The sequence below is a fragment of the Crocodylus porosus genome, unplaced genomic scaffold (genome assembly GCF_001723895.1).
Source record: "Crocodylus porosus isolate Cpor-Errol unplaced genomic scaffold, CroPor_comp1, whole genome shotgun sequence".
Classification (NCBI taxonomy): Eukaryota; Metazoa; Chordata; order Crocodylia; family Crocodylidae; genus Crocodylus; species Crocodylus porosus.
The window spans coordinates 27918507-27935278 of NW_017728909.1; the positions used below are offsets into that span (position 1 = coordinate 27918507).

The 16772-nt window shown below is 46.9% G+C and overlaps 1 long non-coding RNA gene across 2 annotated transcripts in view; it reads left to right on the forward strand.

Annotated features, from left to right (window-relative positions):
• The window catches only part of LOC109307857, a 103511-nt gene that overhangs the window by 82180 nt on the left and 4559 nt on the right, over window positions 1-16772 (forward strand). The window contains exon 4 of one of the 2 annotated variants that reach the window (XR_002100377.1): window positions 3422-4212. The exons of the other annotated variant lie outside the window; for it this stretch is intronic. This is a non-coding gene — a long non-coding RNA (uncharacterized LOC109307857). Of the gene's footprint in view, window positions 1-3421; window positions 4213-16772 lie in introns of those variants that run through there. 2 annotated transcript variants of the gene reach the window in all.

Here is a 16772-nt window from a genome sequence, read left to right on the forward strand (position 1 = left end):
CTATGATGAGCCAAAACTTCATATGCTTCACTGGATTTAATTGAGCTATGTTCTTCCTCTATATGACTATTATTGAAACAGAGATCACATGAGACCTGTTTTTTCCTTGTTCTTTGTTCTTTATAAGGAATCCCTAGGTACAAACAGCAATGAATAGGGTATTTAAAAACTGGGGACAAGGTTCTCATACTTTTGTTCATATTAATATTTATATTCCATGATTATCCCTTTTTAAATCAGTGGGATTGCTTGGAGTACCATAGTGGTAAATTTCAATAAAGGTATCAGAACAGGGCCCAATGAGATTATTCAGGTAAGGTGCATGCATCTTGGAGAAAAAAATAAATCACAAACCCCTGAAAGCAAGTACCTGAGATCTTTTTCTGGCCCCGTATTAGATTATCTGCATGACCTGGGGATAAATACTTGGGTCCAAATTTACAGACATGGCTTTTGATTTCAGTTATATCAGTCTTCAGGTGCCTGCGTGCAAGAAAGGGTTATGGAATCGGGCATTAATTCTTTAGGTGATAATTGGATAGAAGCCTAACAGAGAAGAGAACCTCATTACTACCAGGTAGCCAAAATATAAAGACAAAATAGATTTGAATGAAGTTAATTAACAGATTCTTTCGCACTGCATGAATGTAACAAGGCCAATGGCCTGATCACACATGACACTGGGCACCTCCAAAAAGCTGATGGATCTCCCCAACTCTGCTGTCAGGTCTAACCTAGGAGAGCAATATTTTTTTGTAGCAACATTTGCAGCAACCTTAAGAAACTTCAAACCTGAATGGTGAATTTGCTTTGGTTTTAAAGGATTCTGGGTTTAAATGGAATTAAGAGGAGATTAAATGTTTTTGTTAATTGGTTGGTTGAACTTTGTCCCTTTTACTTCGGTGCCAAAGCAGTCAGCAAGACTTCCATTTTAGCTTAAATAATGTACCTTGTGTTTAGTTTTCACTAGGTCAGATGTTAGTTTTACATATAATTTAGTTATATTGTTTCATAATGTTAGTAAGTATATTTCTTTTAGTAAGTTGTTTGTTATTTTTATTGGAATATTAGCTGTTTGCAAATCAAGCATTTTTGTATCCAGTTGTTCAGTGTAGACACAAGTGAGTACTCTGAGGTGGGGTGACTGGTACATGGGATTGTTCCACCTTAAGTGCAGGCCTTTGCACTTGTCTTTGTTGATGCTCATGAGATTCTTTTTGGTACAATTCTCCAGTGTGACACTCTGAATCCTAGCCCTGCTCTCCTCCATATCTACCCTACTCTCCTCCAGCTTTGTGTCATTTGCAAACTTGCTGAGGGTGCACTCTGTGGCAACTCCCATGTCATGTGGCAGTGCACCTTTGGATGCCTGCACTTTAATGGCTGGAGCAGCCAGTTGGCAGACGCCTGATTAAGGTGGCCATTTTCAAACAAAGACCAGCCAGATAGTCAACAGTGAGCAGCTTGTTGCTGCTTCGGCTACACTACCTGGCTGAGCAGCTACTTGGAACACCTTGAAGGTAAGGGCAGGAGCTATGGGGATAGAAGGATGCTTCTGGTCCTGGGTATGACCTGAAACTGCACCCTGCTGGGGTAGGAAGGCCTGGAGGGGACTGCCTGTGGTGGGGCAGTATCATTCAAATGGTAGGACCACAAGCCTCCCCAGTGAAAGATGAGGAGAGCCTTAAAAAGCCAGCTCCCACAACCACATGGGTAGCCCTGTAGTAGGGCCCGAGAAGACAGATCCATATAAGAGAGACTGGGCTAGCTGCTGAGGAGCCTGACTTGAGGCACCCTCGACTAGTCAATGCTAGGGCCAGGACCAGAAGGGTCAAAAGGGCCAGAGCGCCCACCGTGAGGAATGCCTAGAGTCAGAGGGCCTGGGGTTCTGACTGGCCTAGAATCTATATGGTTAAGGTCCCAGAGAGGGGGCCAGAGTGGGAGGGAGCTTGGCAGCCCAGAATGAGGATGGAGTAGGTCGCCTGATTAGGAGGGATCTAGTTGTGGTCCAGACTAAAATGTTATGGGGCCCAGTGTGGATCGAGAACTGTTAAGACCTTTATGATGCCATCTGCAAGGCATGGGCCATGGTATAGGGAAGGTATGGAGCCATGGCTAGTGCCCCCCTGGCATCGGGGCCTAGAATGGGCAGCCTGGCACATTTTAACACTAGTTACGGAAACAACAAAGTCATGGCAAGCAAGACTAGGTGGACTGCCCTATGCAGACAGGTGGGTTTGGGGTCAGGCTTGAGACCCGGCCCCAAGCTTGCCCCCTGTCACATCCACTAGTTTCCCCTTATCCACAGAACCAATCAGGTTGGTCAGGTATGACTTGCCCTTGGTGAATCCATGCTGACTGTTCCTAATCACCTTCTTTACCTCCAAGTGGTTCACAATGAATTTCTTGAGGATCTTCTCTATGATTTTTCCAAGGACTGAGAAGAGCCTGACTGGTCTATTGTTCCCTGGATCCTCTGCATTGGGATTTAATCCTCAAATAAAGCTCAGAGAGGGATTTGGAGAAAGAAAATGAAATGAGATCAACAGTTTATTAAAATATTTTATGCAGATTAATAACATGCATTAAATGTGCACAGAGACACAGGGATATCAGTGTTGTATTTGTCAAAGATAAACTACATTGCTATCAAGCATCCATATAAAATCCATGTAGATGCACCTATATGCAAGCTAAACTTGAGTCTTGCCTTCTACATGAAGAATGCTCTCTCCAATTCTGTTGTGGTCTATCTTCTTAAGGAATAGTGAATGCAGAGGCAAGAGACATAACAGGATCTCTTTAAGGAAACAGAAGGTAGTAGGCAAATAAGCTGGGGAATGGAGTCCAGGCAGTAATTGGATTGCTATCTTCTGCACAGGATAAAACCTAGTTGATTGTCATCTTCAGGAAGAAAAGGGATTCCAGGGAGAATAGGGAAACTTAAGGGCTTGCTGGTGAGTGGCTCAAGGGAAGAGTGGGGAGCTTTATGCCAAGACATTCTTCCTGCATCCCTGGTAGATGGCCAGAGGGCTTAAGCTTTCAGATGCTGCTAGGAAAAATCAAAAAAAAAACACCTCAGCAGAGACAGGATTAAGATCTTTGCATCAAAGGTTGTGCGCCAGTCAGGAAGCTAGAGGAGGCTACATTGCTAGCCCTTAGAAAGGGAAAGGTGTCATTAAATACTTCTATTAGAAAAATCTGGTAGGAAACTGAGAGGCAGGACCATGTTGTGCTGTGAGGGAGTGTGTTGTGGTACGGCACTGGGTTGTTAACTGAAAATGCCAATTAAATTACTTTCTTGCTACTTACGTGGCATGAAAAAAAATGTCATTAATATGGTGGAATACAAAAACACCCCTTCAACAAAATGAATGTTGTTTATTGGGCTTGACATATCACGTTAATGGTGTAATTCCAGCTACAGATGTGATGCCGATTTCTACATGTATGGAACAGTGGTTCTTAACCTCCGTAGACTCAAAGCACTCCTCATTAGAATGAAGACACCTCTTGAAAAATGGCAGCTCCTAGTTTCACTTGATTTTCAACTGAGAAAAATAATGGAGCAATTCTTCTATTGCAAAGAACTCAGAAAGACCCCCAACAGGTCAGAATACTTTTAACATTCTGAATTTTTGAAGTCTCTTGATTTATCTTGTGAATCATGTTTGCATGCCAACAGTGCTAGCATTGTCTGGCATTCTGCAACACCCTTAAAAGAATCTCACGGCACCCCAGGGTGTTGCAGAATGCCAGGGTGGAGAAACACTGGTACGGAGTGTCAATATAAGCAAAGTATTTATTAGCTGTGACTCTATGGCCAAAAGCCTTTAGGGCTTCTTATACTTTTAAAGCTCAGCAATCTCATCCTTCATTGAATTCAATGGGATGAGAGCACTATACTGGTCAGGACCTAACTCAGTTATCACCCAAGATATAAGATTATGAAGCAGCTAGCCAGTGAAAAAATCTAAGTAAATCAATACCTAATGGTTTAGGGAAGTTATTTATACCTCCATACATTCAGTTATTTTATGAACTTAAGATATAACTCTAGTCCTCAGAGTTACTAAATTGGCCAGGACAGGACACCTATTACACACCTTGTCTGGAAGCAGCCATGGAGCTGTTAACAGGCAATGAATTTGCCTTTGCAATACCACGGCTGTGCTTTGAAGATTGGCCATACGCGTCACCAAGTGCTGGTACTTCCAGAGTGGAAACATGAAGGGAATGGAGGCATTTAAAAGGGACATTTTCATCTTTCGAGGTTTTTTGACTGCTGAATTTGATGCAGCAGTACAGACACTCATGTGTGCAGGAGGATGTCGGGTTAAGCCAATGCCAGCTGCTCGTGTCGGGGCCACCTACCGGTTGCCGAGTGTATCGTCACCTTTGATTGGGTGTGTCACGTGCCTGCCTCGCCTGCCACGGCTTTGATGTGTTAAGCCTAGGGAGGGCTTAACCAAGTTCTCCCTCCTCCTGTTAAAGCTATCTGTGAGCTGTGCCCCTATTACAGAAGCTACGGTACCCGTATTCAAATTGGGCACTTCTAATATAGTCTTTACGGTACCCAGCTCCAGCCGGATTCCCTCCATTCCCAGCCAGTAAATCAACAGCCCTTTACCCCTCAGGGGGCTCGCCGCTTGGCCTCAAGACCCCTGTTGGGGCTGAGCCCTTTTCCAGAGGTTCCTACCGGCACTCAGCATTGCTTGCATCCTCTGCAGCACCCAGCCTGCTCCATCACCTCCACGTCCTTCTTCCGGTTCCCCTTTGCCTCCGCTTGTTGGCCCCGGCCTCTCTTTTATGCTGGCGAAGGAAGTACCAGCCCCTCCCTTTCCCACACACCTGGGTAAGGGGGATTTCTGCCCGTCTCCTTGGGGCTGCGGGCCTGGGGCCACTGGCCCTCCGCTCAGCCTGGGAGCCAAGGAGCCTGCTGGCTCTTTGTCTCCCTCTCAGAGGAGAGGAGGGTTTGGTGACTACAAGAACTGCTTAAAGCCCAAAGTTCTGAGTTGCAAGGAAGTACTGTTGGGCCAAGATTTTGCATGCAGGCTTCGGGATTTTTTTAGTTTTTGGTATGAAGGTATGTTTGAGGAAACACTGAGAATGTGGCATTAACATTTTGCTCTTCCATGTAGAATACTTAGCATCTTCATACACATAGAACTGATTTTTTTTTTTAAACGGGACAGCATGAATAGTGCTAGAGAAAATGTAATTACTGTTAATAGTACTGCCATTGCTAACTGCTGTGCATATCATAGTTATTAAAGTGCACCACCTAGTGGTTGAATTTGATACAGTGAGATGCTACATTGCAAATAATTTCACTGCTTGTAGCTAAAACCTAATTACAAGCTAACTTCAGTTAGAAAATATGACTCCAGAAAGTCAAATGAAATCCCCAGGAAAGGACAGTGGGCCAAACTTTGCTTTATTCTGTTGTCAGTCATTTACAAGCCTATTTGCCAAGTAGCAAAGCTGCAGGTTAGAGCTGGAAATAAGGTGGTAATACACTATAGTGAAAACTAGTTATCAGTGCTCAGGTAGAAGACACCTGAGTGGGTTTTGGTTTGCTGCCTGTGTGGCAGGGATGGAAAAGTCTCAAGTTAAGATCAGTTTGGATTCTTGTATGAATAAGCAGACTATCTTGAGCCAGCACAATTAAACAAGTTTGAAAAGAACAGGCTGTCATGATCTGTTTTGCATTTTTCCTCCTTGTATTTCCTAGAAATACCTGCAGAACAGTTTGTTCTGAAGCGTAAAATGCATTAAAGAAATTGAGAGAAACTCCCTTAGGACCTAAGAACCATCATAAAACTTACCACCTTCTAGTCCAAGTGCAAAGTGTAACACTTCATTCTGTCTTCCCACAGAAACACATAATATTACCTACTCCCTACTCCCTACTGAAACAAAATGCTGTATTGTACACCAAATTGTCCCCTGGAAGAGAAGCTTAGAGTGGGAATGAACTGTATATGCAAGATGTTAGTCCTGTTGCTTAACACATGACTGAAGGGTGTTCAGTCAGATGCACAGCGGTAAAGCTGATGTCAGAACTTCCATAGAAAATAATTCTCCCACTTGGAAATGCACGCACACATACAGAGGCAAAGACAGATGCTAGAATATTTCAGAACCTCAAACTAAATGTAGAGGCTTTAAGGATGTACTGTGGGTAGATAACCTTTCTAGGGACACATGTGCCTCAATTCCTATTCTTGCTGTGTGTTCACTTTCCTAACAAACTCTTATCAACTATTTGCCTTCAGGATCTTCCTGTGGTATGTTAATCTCTGTGAACCCAGATGTTTAGAGGAATAGCTGCAGCTCTGTTCCATCCCTACACTGTGGCCTAAGCCTCACGGATGGCATCCCAGGAAGCTAAACTCAGCCGTTCCCTTTGCTCATTAGCTGTGGTCCCCTCTCTGGGATCTTTGGCTCCCCAATAGACCCTGGCCCTATCTCAGGCCAGTTGGGACCCTGAGCTTCTTTGCTCTTAGGGTATGCATCACTGTGGGCCCCTGACCCTTTTGACCCCTCTCTGGATCCTGGCCCAAGCATGGACCAGTTGGGTACCTCAGGTCAGGCCTAAGCTGCTTGCCTCCAAGGTATTCCTGGCAGAACTCAGTAGAGAACTCCTCTGCTGGCTGATCATGAGCTGCCCTCCGCTCGGGGAACTGGGCCTCCTCTTAAAGACCCCCAGGGTAGAAGCCAGCACCACTTCCCTTGGAAGTTGGTTCCAGATCCTAGCCGCCCTAACTGTGAAGTAGTTCTTACGGATGTCTAAACCTACTCTCCAACAACTTGTGGCCATTATTCCTTCTGCCAGGGAGTGCTAGGGGAAACAAGGTCTCTCCCAAACCCTTCTCGTCCCCCCTAGTGTGTTTATAAACAGTCACCAGGTCCCCCCTCAGCCTTCTCTTGTGAAGGCTGAACAGGTTCAGGTCCTGCAGTCTCTCTTTGTAGGGTCTGCCCTGTTGTTCCCGGATCATTCAGGTGGCCCTCCTCTGGACCCTCTCAATGTTATCCACATCCCTCCTGAACTGGGGCGCACAGAACTGGACACAGTACTCCAGCTGTGGCCTAACCAGTGTTGCATAGAGGGGGAGGATCACCTTGTCCCTGCTAGAGATGCAGCTGTGGATGCACGACAAGGTCCGGTTAGCCCTGCTAACTGTGACCTCGCATTGTCAGCCCATGTTCATCTTGGAGTCAGTAATGACTCCAAGATCCCTTTCTGCCTCTGTGCTTTTAAGAAGGGAGTTTCCCATCTTATAATTATGGTGCTGGTTACCACTGCCCAAGTGTAGCACCCTGCACTTGTCAGTATTGAAACGCATCCTGTTTTTGCTAGCCCACCCCTGTAACCTATCCAGGTCTTGCTGCAGTCTTTCCCTCCCTACTAGTGTGCTCACCTCACCCCAAATTTTGGTATCATCAGTGAATTTAAACAGGTTGCTTTTCACCCCATCGTCCAAATCACTGATAAAGAGATTGAACACACCCACTCCCCTTCCCTGGCACTGCTCACCCAGCTGGGACAAAGGCGTGGCTTGTCTGGGAGGAGTGGGGAAGCTGGAGCGGCTTCTGCCACTGTGCACTGCCTGTCTGAAGCAGCGCAGCAGCGCTGTCCCATGCTTCTCTGCCCCAGCCTTTTACCGCCCGTCTGGAGTGCAGCCCAGGCCAGCCCACTCTGTAGATTTCGGGGTGCATGCCTGCTCCCTTGCCCTCCCAAACTGGCAGTGAGAGCCACTGGAGGAGCCACCAGAAGAGCATCTCCTGGACCGGCAGCATGCAGCGGGAGCACAGTGGCGGGAGCCCCTTCCCCAAGTACTGTGTCCTCCTGCCGCGGATGGGCAGCTTGTCCCAGCCTCAGCTATAATTCCTCCCTCACTGTGGGGGCTTTGATCTGCCCCTTCACACCTCTTCCCTCTGCCCTCCTCCCACCACAGCAGACTTACCAGTTGGAGGCAGCTGTTTCCAGCATGGTGAGGACCGCTGCTTGTATGATCCATGGCTGAATCTCTAAATCTCTCCAAATTCATTTGGAGGCTTCAGAAATTATTCAAACCTTTTAATGAGTCTTCTGATTCAATTCAGATTTGGAGATTCAGCTGCTGAATCTCCTGTGAATCGAATTGGCTACCGAAGCTTTGCACAACCCTACTAGGTAGGCCAGGGACACTACAGCTGATTACCTAACACGGGAATGTTGGAGAACCCCAGTGAATATACCTGGGTGGAAGAAGAAACCTGCTCAGAATTGACCGCAGCAGCCGGTTGAGCTGCAGGAGGCTGAGGTTGACCTACTGCTGGCTCAGCTCAGGGCCTGGGCTTATACCTTGTCTAAGTTCAGCCCCTTCCTTGGCCTGTCCACATCTGCAGCTTGTCTCAGTTGCCTGTCTTCCTAGTGGTGTTCTTTCAGCAGCCTCCAGGATCTCGCTGTCTGCTCTGTTCATAGTCTGGATTTATCTCCCAGCTAAGCCCAGTCCTTCTTGGCCTCTAAGTGTAGCAGGGCACCAGGGTGCCTGCTACTAGCAGGAGGAATAGGGCTGCTGAAGTGCCCCAGAGCAACACAGATGGGGGTTGCTAGGGCAACCAGGCAGGTCATGTGGCCAGGAAGGGGCAGGGCCAGGCCCTTATAAACAGCTAGGCCAAAGCCTAGCTAGCAGTACCCTTCTGGATGCTGCAGGAGCAGGAGCTCTGTGGCTGAACTGAGCGGTCAGAGTTGGTGGTTGCAGCCTTACCTTACTGACCGGCTGCGATGATGCTAGGGACGAGAACACCCTGACGAGAGGTAGGGTTGGGAGCCCTAGAGGGGCTTGGAGTTTACATTATGAGCGGGTAGGCTCTTTGTTGGTTTTGTTACAGCTGTTTGGGCTTGGCTTGAGTTATGGTTAACCGGAGGACTGGGTGAGGCTATAGGGGAGTGAGGAGGCCTCAGCGGGGCTCCCCAACAGCTTGGGGGTTCCAGGTGCCCAGTAGGGGCACAGTGCCAGCGGGGCACAACTGTTTGCACCAGAGTGGCGCAGTGTACGGGGTTTGGACCCCAGCCCGGGAGGGTGGCAGTTTGCCCAGTGGGGCAAACGACCCAAGAAAGGGTCAAGGGGCCAGGCACGGCTACGGCCACCTGAGCCCAAGCGCGGGAAACGCAAAGCACGAGAAGCGCGGTACAGGCCCCGGAGGGGGCGAGAGGCGCAAGGAGCGCGGTACAGGCCCCGGAGGGGGCGAGAGGCGCAAGGAGCGTGGTCAGAGACCCCGAGAGGGGCCGCAAGCACGGAAAGCGTGGCAGAGACCCTGAGAGGGGCGAGAGGAGCTAGGGCGGTGGCTACGTGCCAGGCCCAGGGGTGCCGGTAATAGGCTGGTGGGTAGGAGCCGGGCCCAGGGGGCGCCAGCGATAATCGGACGCTGGCGAGATGGGCCCAGGGCGCAGGGAGCGGGCTGGTGATAGGAGCCCGGCCCAAGGGGGCGCCAGGCGGGCGAGGAGCCCAGGGTGCCCGAGAGAGAGAGAGAGGGCACAAGAAGGGCGAGGGACCGTACAATGTCCCACGGGACAGCTGTGAGGCTTGGGGCATGCTAAAGGGGAGGTTTGGAGGCACACGTTTGCCCATAAGGCTGGGGTGAGAGTACCCCCACTTTGGAACGGAGGTGATACCAGCAAGGTGTCGTTAGGTGTAAATAGGCAGCCTCCCATTCTGAACCTCAACAGCGAAGATGTGGCGGGCGAGTAGAGGGTGCCAGATCACCCTAATTGGCACGGCAAAGGGGCGCTAGCGAGCTCACGGCTGCTCGCGGGGCCCCACCCTGTGACACTAAGATTTTACTGTCTGTTCCATCCAGGGTCTGGGTTTATCTCCCAGCTAAGCCAAGCCAGTTCCCTGTCTGGTGAGGCTCTTCTTAGCCCTCTCACCACTCATAGGCTGCTGTAGGGGTCAGGTGCACTAAGTGCACTGCCACAACTGGCTATAAGACTGTAACTGTGGGTACAGTAGATCGGCCAACTGATTAACAGATTGAGATGAAGACTATGGACCAAGGGCCCAACAGGAGGTTAATTGGCAACACCTGTGAGGCATGGGCATGGCTTGCAGGGAGGTTGTAGACACAAAGCCGACCCCTAAGGTCCTGTGTTGCCAGTGCAATAATTGGTGATGAGATTGAGCAACCTCCTGTTCTCCAGTGTAACAATATGAACAAGGTGTGGCAGGAGAGCAGGCAGAGGAGTGACCAGGAGTCTTGGGGAGAGCAGGCACTAGACAGCCACCAAGGGGCACTACTGTGAATCCTGGAATCTAGGCCAGTTACAGCTAAGTACAGAGAGTACACTTTTACTAGTATAAATGATTGGAAACCAGTCTATGCCTGTAACAGAACACAGGTTCAGCACACACAGACTGCTGTTTAGGAGGCCATTCCAAAAACGTTACTCCTCTGATGGTTAGAAACCACCTTTGACCTTTCAGGCTAATTTGTTTTTTCATGGCCATTTCTTCTTCCTCCCTCGTATTTACTGCCCTTCATGTAGCCCTTCTCTGCCTTCAACTTATAATTCTAAACAGTCAGGTTTTTCTAGTTTACCTTACAAGACTCTGCATTGCCCTGAACATCCAATTATCCCTTCAGTAGCATGTGTTCCAGTTTAAAATGAGCTTTCTTAAACTTGGTTAATAGGATTATATGCATTATTTCAAATGAAATTTTACCAGGAACTCGAACAGTGGCATTAAACCTTGCTTATCTGGAAATATTTAGATGTATGCATCCTAGGACTGCATTTCTCTTTATCATGGCTTCATCATATTGGTAGCTTATAATCATTATGTGATTGACCGGTGAATCTGAGTACTTTTGCTCCACCACCTCTGTCATTCTAACAAATGAGTCTCCAAATTTTAACAAAATGTTTGCTTAATTTCTAAATTCATGACTTGCACTTTGTATTATATCCCACCTCATTTCTGTTGTTCCAGTCTTCAAGATAGGATATTCCAGGCTCTCCCTGTGTTAATTACACCACCTTTGTGTCACTTCATTTAGCTAGGGTTTCCAGCTGCCAGTAAATTTATTGACTGTCAGTAAAAAAAAAAAAAAAAAAAAATCAGGCTAAAAGTCAGTAAAAACACTAAGCAGCCACAGCTACATTGAGGTTCTGACAGACAGAACACAGAAGTGCCATCTGGTGTCTGAGCAGGAGTGCAGTGTCCTGCAGGAACTGTTCTCTCAGCCACGTCCTGCTGCTGGTACTACTGTGCCTCCAGCTGGCTGTAATACTGCTAGGTCCCAGATAGGCTTTTCTGGAGATCCAAGCTGGGGCAAAGGGGCCAAGGCTGGCAGAGGTAAAATTGAGGGGTTGGCTGGGTGGGAGGGCAGCATGGTATAGTTGGGGGCATCAGGGAGTGAGATGTAAGTCGGGAACCCCTGATGGGGGGCACACAATGGAAAACCATTGCTGTAATTAAGTAGAGTTGCCAGCCCAAGAATTTTTTTTACTGAAAACATTTTACTGACATCCAAACTAGTTGGTGTTAAACATAGAAACCCAGCCTTTCTAACTGGGATCTGACAGCAGGGCCGTGTCTGGTAGAGTTGCATTATATAAAAGATATATTGGTATAAACATGTCATTAAAACAGTTTGACGGTGAGTAAAAGGCTTGTAGATTGTCAGTATTTCTTTTTCTTGGGTTGGCAACCATGCATTGAGTTTAGGGTAAATGACACTGCAGATAACGTTGGCTTTAAGACTGACCCTTGGGGAGCTTACACCTCTAATCTGATAGTTCTTCTGATACGTCTCTCTTCTAGCCACTTTCTTATCCATAATTCTTGTATCAGCCCCCATCTTCAACTGTATTATTAATTTCCTATATGGCAGTGTACCAAATGCTTTAGTTCAGATGGATTAAATCTACCACATTCTTCTTGTCTAGCAAGTTAGCTATTTTATGGGAGAAAAGTTTCAGATTAATCTAACTTGATCTATTTCTAGTAAACCTCTTGTTGAATGTTGTCTTGCCTTCCATTTACTCTTGCATTTTTAACTTTTTTTCCTTTTGTTGAAAAAATGTTATAAAGCCTTCTGTCCTTTTTTTGATTAATATGGGCATTCTGCTTATGTAAGACATGGTGTCACTGGTAGGTTTTGCAAGGCTTTGGCCTTCTCTTGCTGGGCACCTTGCCCCCAAGTGATGTCAGGGTGAGGCTTAAGTTCGGGTGCCATCTGGGTGTTATGGAGTACTCACCTGCCATGACTTTGATGCTTTTTGCTGGGGAGGCAGTTCCCTTCAGGTGGCCCCCAAGGATGAAGATGCCTCAATCCCTATTCTTTCTTTGTGGGGCTCCAAACCTCCCCTTTACCCAACCCTTATCACTTCCACAGCCTGGATGAACACTATGCTCTGCAGGCCTCCCCTTGGATGATTTTTCCTCTTTGGCTGGCTTGCCCGCTTCAGAATATGTCAGGCCTTCCTGGTCAGTTCACCCTTCACCATAGCTGGTTCCTTGACTTCAGGCCAGCTAGAGCATATAAGCCTGCCCTGTCATTGGGCTAGCTACGGCTTCTGATGAACTCAACTGAAACCAACATCTGGACCCCCACTGAAGGGCCCCCCGGGATCTCATCTCCCAGTGCCCCTTTTATAACTCAAAGAAATAAAGAAAACTGAAGGAAAGGATGAGGGACCCACTTGTCCCTGTGCCCTGGGTGACTATGGGGGCTGGTTGCTGTCCCATGTCCCACCCTGGTCCAGCTCCTCAGTTTGTCCAGCTCAGGCCCGCAGCTGACCTGGAGTTGCTCTCCATGTTCCCCATCTTGCAAGGGTGCGTGGTTCCCGTGCCGGGTTGCTCGTGCCTCCCCACCGTGCCCCTCATGGGGTAACTGCCCTCTGCTGGTGCCTCCCACCACCATACCTAGATTCCCTGAAGAGGCTGTGGTGTCGTTCCTGGGAGATGCTTGTCTCTCCTGGTTAGAGCTTCCTCCCTGCTGTGTTGGAGCCCCCTGCTCCCCCTCTCTTGCCTTTAGCTGGGCAACCTTCCTCCTTGCTGCCGGTATCTCCAGGTCGGTGTCCTCTTCTTCCACCACTGGCGTCCCTGGGTTGACGTTCTTTTCTCTCACCGCCAGTGTCTCCCCAGCTGCTTTCCCGGCTGCTATTTGAGCAGCCTGTGGTTCTCGGAGGCTCCACCCACGTCCCTCACTGATCCACAGCTGCAGGCAGCTCCAGAACCATGGGGCCGACATCTGCAATTCCTCCTGGCTGCTGTTCATCAGGATCCCTGTGGTAAGTACCGGGGCACATGGGGTGGGGGTACAGGACCTCTTAGAGGGGCTTTCACTGCCCCTCTCACACATGGATTCAGAAAGTAATCTTTTGCCTTGGAGAGTGGCCAGTATGTGATTGGAATCAAAATTCAGTCTCAATATACTCAATACATATAAGTCCCTTCTTGCAGAGATGGCCTGCACATGTACTTCCAATGCAACAACATCTGGCATAGTATGTTGGTGACTTCAGTTCTCATCACGCTTAGTAGAAATATTCCACAAACAATGAAAATGGCATTCAACTGACGGACTGCACTACAGCTAATGGACATCAGTTCATCCAAGTTGAAAAATTTAAGAGGATTATTCTATTCAGCACAATGGAAATGATCTTATAGTCCTGACCTCTGTTTTATCTCAATAGATGATAACAATACCCCTTTACTGGCCACAGAAGAAGTACTTAAAACTTTTTTTTAATAGCCAGCTTTGTCCTATTATAACTGAAATTAGTATTACTATCCTGGTTACTAATAGCCATCCCCTCTCATGCTGGAATACTGATCAAGCTGATTGGACAACTTTCTGTAATATTATATAAACTAATGTCAATAGGATCCTGACAATCCCCCCAAATATTTTAGATTGATCAAATTAGGGTTTTTTTGCAGTTAATATAATTATCCTGGAGATTAGTGGGGAATCATTACTGATTATTCTAATTGATTACACTAATTATACTTGGAGTATAAATTTTGGAGTTCACGTTGACTGTAGTCTCATCAATAGGCATCCTTTACAAATAATTAAGAATAAACTTACCACATGTAATAGCATCATCTTAAAATTGGATGGTACAAGTTGGAGAAGTGATGCTGAAGTTCTTAGAACATCAGCACTGGCCCTTGGTTTTCCAGTGGCTGAGTATTGTGCCCCAGTTTGGGGCAAGAGTGCCCAAATCAGCCTGATTGACTCTCAGCTGAATAGTTTCATAGTTTCTAGATGTTAGGGTCGGAAGGGACCTGAGCAGATCATTGAGTCCGACCCCCTGCCATGGCAAGAAAGAGTACTGGGGTCAAACGACCCCAGCAAAGCGTTCATCCAGCAGCCTCGTCTTAAAGACCCCCAAGGTAGGAGCCAGCACCACTTCACTTGGTTCCAGATCCTAGCCGCCCTGACAGTGAAGTAGCGCCTCCTGGTGTCTAATCTGAATTTACCCTCTGCCAGCTTGTGACCATTATTTCTAGTCACTCCTGGCAGTGCTCGGGGGAACAGGGACTCCCCCAGTGCCTGCTGGTCCCCTCTGACTAGTTTGTAACTGGCCACTAGATCCCCCCTCAGCCTTCTGTTGTGGAGGCTGAACAGGTTCAGGTCCCTTAGCCTCTCCTTGTAGGGCCTGCCCTGCTGCCCCCTGATCATGCGAGTGGCCCTCCTCTGGACCCTCTCCATGTTGTTCACATCCCTCTTGAAGTGTGGTGCCCAGAACTGGATGCAGTACTCCAACTGCGACCTAACCAAGTGTCACATAGAGGAGGAGGATCACCTCTTTGGACCTGCTTGAGATGCATCTGTGGATGCATGACAAGGTAAGGTTGGCCTTCCTGACCACGTCCCCACACTGTCGGCCTACATTCATTCTGGCATCAATAATGACTCCAAAATCCTTTTCCGCTTCTGCACTGATGAGAAGGGAGTTCCCCAATTTGCAGGTATGCTGCTGGTTCTTCCCCCTCCACCTTGCACTTGTCAGTGTTGAATGAAACAGTAAGTCTCATAACAGGTATTTGCAGAACTTCTCTTGTTCCCTGACTCATATCTCATGTCCCCTCCTGATCTTCAACATAGAAAGCTATTTCAAGTTTACAAAAACTGCTTACATTCAATTCACTACCATTTTTTGAGGAACTTAATGAACCCGCTAGGCCAAGGCTTAAGTTGAGAAGGCTGTTTTGGAGTATGGGAAAAAAAACTGGATGACAGACTTTTACATCAAGGAAAAATAGATCCAGCAATAAAACTCAATTGACATAATAAATTTCTTATCACGGACCACACACCTAAATCTCTTGGCTTAACTTTACCAAGGTGGAGCTGGACAACACTGAACAAGGTTTGTAATGGACTAGGTGGATGTAACTACAAACTACACAAATGGAATTTTATGTGAGTATGATGAAATCCAAGCTATAGCACATCAGGGAGGAATATCCTGTGTATCATTTTAATAGTTACACTGAAGACCTGCACCAGGCTACTGATGATACCTTGCAATGGGTATCAAATCTGTCACTAAAGTGCTGCTATTTATAGTTTGTTTATAGCTTGCTCTGTCATTCAGTTGCTGTATTCTATGCAAATAAACTTTTATTTATTCATTTAATTATGTTCAACCAAGTGATTCCTGCTATCTGGTGTTAAAAGCTATGCATACATTTTATTTTTAATTTTTCTAGCCATCTCAAAAGTTCTTGAAAATGGCATAATTTTTGCATACTAAATATTTGATTTAGGAAGTTTTGTGCTGTGCTGTGCTGTGTTGTGCTAGTAGTGCAATACTTTCTAGTGCAATGCTCAGGCAAGTTTGGCTTTGCTTAGGTTTGTAGGCGTCTGCATAGCAGAACCAGGAGTATGAGACAAAATGAGGAAGGAATAAACCACCGACTGAGTGGTCAGTGAGAGTGAGGATGGTGCTTCAGATTTTTCCTTTGCTATGTTTTGAATAGATTCCTCTAATGATTTTGGGACTCAAACTGTGCTGCTTTTTGATTCCACTAGATGGTACCGTAGTCTTTGAAAACCTTTGACAGTAACAGTTCAACCTGTAATTTTAGTTGACAGTTGTGCACTCTCTCTTAATACAAATGTAATAAATAAATAATGTCTTGGAGCCCAAAAAGTGTTTTAGGGAAGAAATGGGCATCCGGCATTTATTGTGCAGTAGACTAATTAGCTGCACAGTAAACATCTCAGTGTCTACATGTACAACCCTATTAGGCTGGAGTAAACTAATTTATCCTGAAGCAGGATGGTACTTGTAAATACAAATACTATCCTGCTGTGGAGTTTTTTTTTTACTCCACAGCAGTGCAAGTGTAGAGGGTGCCTGGCTGGTTGTGCCATGAAGCCACTTCAGTGCAGGAACTGCCTGCTGGTTAGCCCCATATTGAAGCACTCTCTTGCCCCAGTCAGCCCTTTTGCAGCACCTTGGAGCAGCCACAGGCTAGCAGGCTGAGCCTGCAGGCCCCCTGCCACAAGGGCTGCTGTGACCCAGTTCAGTGTGCTGTGATCCCAGGTACACATGAAGACATGGTGCTCAAGAGCAATGAGATCTGGAGTTTATTGATGTACATTTAATAGGCAAGTGTAGACATGCCCAGTGAAGAAATGCAAAACTCTAGAATTCTTGGTTCAGAGATGATACTTTTTATTGGACCAATTAAGAAATTGCAAAAATATTATCTTTTTCTGAAGCTTCTGGGCGGACACACACACACACACACACA